Raw genomic sequence first — 7,038 nt, 5'->3', positions numbered from 1 at the left:
CAATAACCAGTGACATTGCAAACTAATTGTGTTCTCCCCTCTCCTTTCTAGTTGTTGGGAGCCAACGGTGGTGGTGGTGTCCCGGGTGGTGGTGTCCCTTGTGTGTGGTGTGATCCTGGAGTTTAGTTTGTGGTGTAATTCACTTTCGGGTTAGGTGTCACGTGTGAGTGGGGTGCTCCTCTTTTAAGTTGGACCTCCTCCCCCAGGTCTCCCCTGCACTGTCGGTAAGCTTCCCCGTTGGAGTGCGGTGTTAACACCTTAGTTCCTTTTAAGTCTGTTTTCTTTTATCTTGAGTGATTTGTTAATAAACCTTTGACTGACATTGAACCACACCTCCTGCCCTCCTTTGTATAACTTACCTGTGTGCCTCTCTACTACAACCTCTACTATCCAGAATTCCCTGGGTGAAAAATCCCAGGGTGGCGTTGTCGGCTTTCCTATCCAAAATTTATATATTCTGATCTTGTCCATAAGACTGTATCAGCCCTCGTACCGCCACAGATACTAATGTATTTTTACATACTTGTTGAACATTTTCACTTAAAGTGTGCTTTAAAACTCGGGATGAACAGGATGTACTCTACATACTCTATATGTCCTCAGATAAATCATGCATTCAGTGCACATTAATGCCTGCCTTTCCTTGACATATTTTGCACGTCTTATTGTCTGGTTCTCGCAAAATATTGGTCACTTCCTGTTTTTCCTGTCACTGACAGCATGATACATCATTCTGGATGTTTGATCTTATGATAATAAAACAGGCTTTAAAAATGTGACACCTACTTTTTGTCTGTTGTTGTGAAATGAGTTTATGTATGAGGGGGAAAAAAATCCTCGACATTTGTCTAATTCACTTGAAAAAGGTTCGGGATTTGAGATGGGGATGTCTCGAGCGGGGCTAAGGTCCGCCGGGGCTGAGGCAGGAGCCGGCACCGGGGCTTGTACCCCTGAAGCCGAGGGCGCAGCGGCAAGACCAGCCACTTGCGTGGTTAGCTGGGCAACCTGCAAGGCTAACTGCTGACTGGTTTCCGATAAGGAACGAAGTGTTTAATCGTAGTGGCTTAATCACTCACCCTGTTTGTGAAGAACAGTCTGAACCTCGGGGTCCTAGTCCACGGGCCGAGTATCTGCCAGGTCCATATTGGCCAGATTGTTCTGTTTTGATAATAAGTTTAACTTTAAATAGGACCCAAGGGGCAGACACAAAGCACGAAACGAAGGGAGCCGTTTAAACCAAAAATGGTTTATTAACAAGAACAAGAAAACCCAGATTCAATAGTAAAAATGAAAACAACCAAAAAACACAATCTCCAAAACACAAAAACAGCCCTGAAACAAAACAATCAAGTACACCATAGCTAGCGGGTAGGAAACAACACAAAGCTAGTAACAAGCAAACACAAACTAGAGAAACAAGCTATGGATAATAAATCTACTTCTACTGAGATGCGCTCACAGGCGACAAGGAGCAATACCAGGACTACTAGGAATACACAAGACAAAATGGCTGGAAAGTCTAGCATGAAGCTTGAACAATCTGTCGACGAGACATCTCTGCCATGCCGCTTAAATAAGGACAGAATCAGTGGATGAGATTCAGGTGCGCCGTCTGCTCACCAAACAGCCTGAACACACCTCCACTGCAACACTGGAAGGAAACTCACACACAACACTTAACACAGAACAACAACAAAACAAAATAATAACAACGCACTGCTTAACGCCAACCAGTCAAGCTGCTGTCTGCAGAGCAGACAGGCTCCAAACAACTTAATACAAACAACTAGATGACATTACTGTATTGCTGAGGGCCTTCAGCTGCAGCGCTACACTTTTATATGCATTTGGAACACATTATAGTATTAAAACAACATAAATTACAGATAAATGACTACATTTATCTGTAATTTTGCAACACAAGGATTCACAGGAATATCCTCCTCAGAAGGAGGAATTAGAAAAAAACAGATGTTGAACCTAAAGATGCTGGTCCCTGAAAACATGCACCTGCCTGATCATGGCAGCATTTCCGATGGATAGGCTGTACTTAACATTTAATGTATTTGTTCTGGGTTGTGGCCATAGACACAGTTTTTAATTTCATTCTGTTTGGTTGACAGACGTCTGAGAATAAATGTCATGTCCTTTTTTTTTCTTTTTTGTATTTGCACTCAAGTTTTATATTTGTTGTTAATAGATGTTTTTTTTTTTTTTTATCTTGATAACATTTGCTATTCTGTTATGGCAGTGTGCGCACTCTGTATTTGGACAGTAAATGATCAGTCGTGCAGTGCAACGCAGTCGATGATGGAAAGGTGGAGTCGAAGATGGCTGAGAGCTGGGAGGAGCTGAGTTTGGTCTCTGTTTCCTCCACACTGACCAAGAAGGCCATAGACGGTGTGGTGATGAAACAATGGGATTTGCCTTTAAAGGATACTTTTACAAAATGTATCTTTTCTGAATCCTAATTTTTTATTCTGCATCTCTGGAAAGTTACTGTTGCAGTGAACACTGGGTAATGTAGGAAGCCTGGAGGAAAAGGGTTTTTTTTTCTTGGCTTGGATTTGGACACACAAATTGTTTTCACTTTTGTTAACACTGTGAGAGAGAGCATTAGGCCTTAGCAGAGTAAATGCTGTACATCCAAACATCCAGTAGATGGTAGTAAAGTTGAACAGTGACAAAACAGCCAAGTGTTGAGATATGACGTCTTCATACCACAATTCACATTCACAGGTACCAGAAATCCTCTGGAGAAGCCAACACACGGAGCTGCTCAGCCTTCATACAGAAAGCAGTTACTATGGAGTACTCAGTAGTTTCACAGGAGGACCAGTACAATTGATATCATGCAACTAATCACACTCTTATTCTCTTATTTCACGTTATTCGTGTTATGTTATGTAATGTTCTCATTGTTTTGGAAATATAACCAGACATATATAATGGCTACTCTTGCAGATTTTCATGTCATAGAAGAGTGGACTGTTGGTCTTGGCAGAGGTCAGTGCTGCTTCTTAGGTCGAGTTCTATTTTGTTATGGGTCAGCCTTTAATACTCTTAGTACTCTTGTAAAACTGTTGAGGAAGCAGCCACACTTGTGTTAGGATCAACTGTTCACTTTTCTAAATGCTGCTTCAATAACAGTAACAGAAGATGCACAGCACTGTTGCTCTGATGCTCTCACCCTCGCAGCAATTTAACAGACAAAATATCCCTCTGTCAGTGTTCTTCAGTCTGCTTTGAGGCACAAAATGACTTTGAATATTGTGTTGCCAAGAGACAGCTGTTCGTATTTCCAGTGGAAGTGTAAAAACTTCAAAACTGTTGTGTTGACTTCATGTTCAGAGTTGTTGTCTTAGCAACACAGTGTTTATGCCTCTCTAAAGGAGGCACCTACATATAATATTCTTCCATCAGACATCCTTCATGTTTGTGTCCACATCAATAAATCAGATGAGTTGATTTAATGAGCAAATAATTACTGCTAGCAACAATTGTGTTTTTACTACAATCTTCAAATGTAAATGAGCAGATAAAACAGCTAAAATAGGTCTGAAAATAAGTTATTTTCATTATCAATCAATCAATCTGCTGATTATAATTATTATTATTATTATAGGGGATTAACGATCTAGTACAACGAGACAAGTGTAGCTGTGGGGTCATCGTCACTAAGGTAATGTCCATGTGTGCCTGTGTCCTGCAATATTAATGTTATTTATTTTTCTCTGTCAAATATTATGTGTCAGAGTTTTGGTGCTCAACTTAAAAATTCAATATATAAAATGTAATGTGCATACAGTGTAGTTTTTAATCAGCATGAGGTTCTTTTCTCTCAAAGCCCCCAAAAGACTCTGTACTGTGGTTTTTGCCCTCTTTTCTCTGGCCATGGCGTTCTTTGTCTCTCGCTCCAGACTTTCCACTCTTGCTAGGGCTTCATCGAGTCTGGTCTTAAGAGCGGTAGGAGAAGCAGGCAAAGCATAGCCATGATCCTAGAGAGAGGGATGAACATGGTTTGAGTGATGTTTCACTTCACACACATCACTTTGACACCGCTAGTGTATGGCTCACATTCTTTCTTATAGTCATCACCTGTCAAAGCCACTGCCAGCACCGTGTGTGTGTGTGTGTGTGTGTGCGTGTGCGCGCGCGTGTGTGTGTGTGTGTGTCAGGAATGCATGTTCAACATGTCTTCAATTGCGTGTGAATGGGTTTATGTGTGAGTGTGTTTAATATGAGTGGCAGCAAACAAGTGAGATTTGAATATGTCCAGGACCATTATGATATGATGTTTACAGTAGAAATACTCACATCATTAGGCTGAGGTTGTGGGTGGAAGTTCCACTTTCTGGATCATCCTGAGAGGCCACAGACAGGCTCTCTTCAGCTCTTCTGGAGGTAGATGTAGTCCTGCCCTTTTTTGGCTAAAATGAAAAAGAATATACAGGGGTAAGTATCTCACCCTGCCCTGTGATTGATAATAGAATATTTACATTTATGAATGCTAATAGCCTTATGATGATACACCTACTCTTTGGAGGTGAACTGGGAAGCTGAAGATGGATGGAATAACACCATCTCTGAGTCGGACAATCTGACCTGTCCTATCAAAATCGCCCTGCTTAAAATGTTCACACCAAAGCACTGAGGAGTCACTTGCAGTGAATCCTTCCCTCCTCAAAGCCATTTCCCACCTCTTCCTTACATCTTTGTCTTTGGGAAACCTTCAAAATGAAAACGGGAGATTTGGGAGAGTCTACACAAAAACATTTTACAGAGGTCAAGCTTATTTTCTTCCTTCAAATTTCTTACAACCTTTCTTCAACAAAACTCCTATTTTGATGCATATCTGTTGATAATGAACCAAAACTGCTAAAACTGTGAATAAGCTTGTTTGCAAACTATTCTACAGTCAGATGTTCAGTTGTCTGTATTTTTAAGTAAGTGGGGTGGATATGAGACATGAGAGGTAGCTTACTGTTGTTAGAGTGAATTACATGTGAATCATACAGTCTGTGCCACCTGTGTAAAATTCGCTGGTCAATGTTATACCAGTAATATTTGTTTTATTTCTACAATAGCATTCTTGTGTCAGTTGTAATCTAAGTCAGTGTTATGGAATTTGACTTATAAAGTCTCAGTTCATAGATGGGTGAATGCCGGCACTTAACATAGCCTAGCTAGCTGGCTATGATTTCGCTGGTGGGCATAAATACAGTACAGTAATATTCGATTCACAAAATACAACCAATAGTAATGTTCAATCTTACTTGTGAAAAGTAATCCCCCGTGCCCTGTTTTCGACGGTCCACCGATTTGAACAGGAATATGCTGCACAGTGCTCTGGCATCTCGTTCCTTCTGCTGCTCAACTAGGAGTACGATGACAGGTCCTAGATGGTAGCCACATTTCTTGCGCCCCAGCAACCAATGCGACGTCTACTGTTAATATGTCTATGGTGCTAACATGAAATATACTATCTCTGGGCTTACTTCCTTCTGGATCATCATTGGTGTTACTATGGTGAACTTGGGCATAGGTTGCCACACCCCCCACCCGCCAGAAACCCCCTCCTCTTTATGCAAACAACCAGGACCATCGCAGCCGATCTCAAACTAACACAGAGTCATAGGAGCAGGTATTAACAGCATTTTTTCGAGCTGGAATATAACTTTTGACCACAAAACAGCAAAGGTGACATACTGTATGATTTTGCGAAATATTTTTCTGCTACTGTTTGGCTGCTGGCTCACCGAGATTTCGTCGTACAGCGAGGAGGCAGACATTGTCGTGATCATCAGACTCTCTGCTTTCATATAATACCAGGCTTGTGTGGCGTGTGTGAAGTGGTGAACACAGCAGACGCTCTAAAGTGGACATACACTATTTTTGTGTTTTCATTATATGCCCATCTGATTTATTGCTGTATGAATTATGTTTTGTTTGGGTGGCAATGCTTGGTAGAGGCTTGTTACGGCCCTGGCCGTATTGTGCTATGTGTTTGTTCCTGTGTGGTCCTGTGGCGTCTTTTTGTCCGGTTCATGTTTTTGTGTGTGAGTGTGTGCTCTTCTTTTTTTTTGAGCAGCTGTGCTGGTCCTGCCCTCCTCCGTAAGCCAAGTGGTGTCGCTCTCCGATTGGTCCCTGCTGCAGCATCCAGCTCTCTTAAACCAGGGATTTCTCATTCGCCGGGGGACTCGGCTTGACAGCAGTGGCTCCTATGTTTCTGGCGTTTTGGACTAAAGAACTTTGTCCCCAGATCTCGGTTGTGTATTGTGGTAGAATTAGTTTTGGTAGTGTGGTTTGTGGTGGTGGGTTTTGTATCTTCTCCAGGTTTTGGTTTGTAGTTTGTTCCACTGTATATAGTTAGCACTATTTTGTTTTGTTTTGGCTGTGGCCCTTTTTTTACCTGTACATCAGGTCTCTTTTTGTTAATACCAATAAATTGATTGTTTACTATTGAACCTGGGTTTGGTCGTAGAATATTTGTTGATTTGGAGACAAAGTTTGTTTTTTTGTCACTCTTTTATGTTGCGTCTTGGCTCCCCTAGACTGGGGCGTAACAAGGCTTTTAGCAGAGTTTCTCCCAATCATTCTGGTATGCTACAAGTTAGAATTGGTGCTTCCTAGCATGAGCACTGGCCATCTGAACTGCACGCATCTCACCAGCACCCTTTACAGGGGGCGTTTGTATTAAAGAGATTTTAAGGTAATTGGCAGACCTCTATTAAAGCTGACATGTGGTTACAGCAATTTGTATTAAGCCTGATATGACTCTCTTGTTTAGGATACTAAGCAGGATATTTGCTTAGCAACACTATAAACAACATTTCAATGTGGCACATACTAATCTTCACTTTGTAGATTACACATGCTCTCAATTTCTGCACCAGTGCTCACTAGTTTTTAACCAGTAGCCCCACACTTATTCCACCCATCAGTCGAAAATAGCGTTCGTGATGAGCCTACTGACCGGTCAAGCCGCAGCTTGGTCTCTAGCCATCTCAAGTGAACACTCAGACATAACTACGAACT

General features: G+C 41.6%; 1 pseudogene; it reads right to left on the bottom strand.

Moving 5' to 3' along the window:
- Positions 1-3,047: 3,047 nt before the first annotated feature.
- On the bottom strand, positions 3,048-5,356 carry LOC143328282 (THAP domain-containing protein 6-like; annotated as a pseudogene).
- Between the last annotated feature and the right edge of the window lie 1,682 nt (positions 5,357-7,038).

This window comes from Chaetodon auriga, chromosome 11 (genome assembly GCF_051107435.1).
Source record: "Chaetodon auriga isolate fChaAug3 chromosome 11, fChaAug3.hap1, whole genome shotgun sequence".
Classification (NCBI taxonomy): Eukaryota; Metazoa; Chordata; class Actinopteri; order Chaetodontiformes; family Chaetodontidae; genus Chaetodon; species Chaetodon auriga.
The sequence above is the reverse complement of the archived record's forward strand: the minus strand, read 5'-3'. Positions and strand labels throughout refer to the sequence as shown.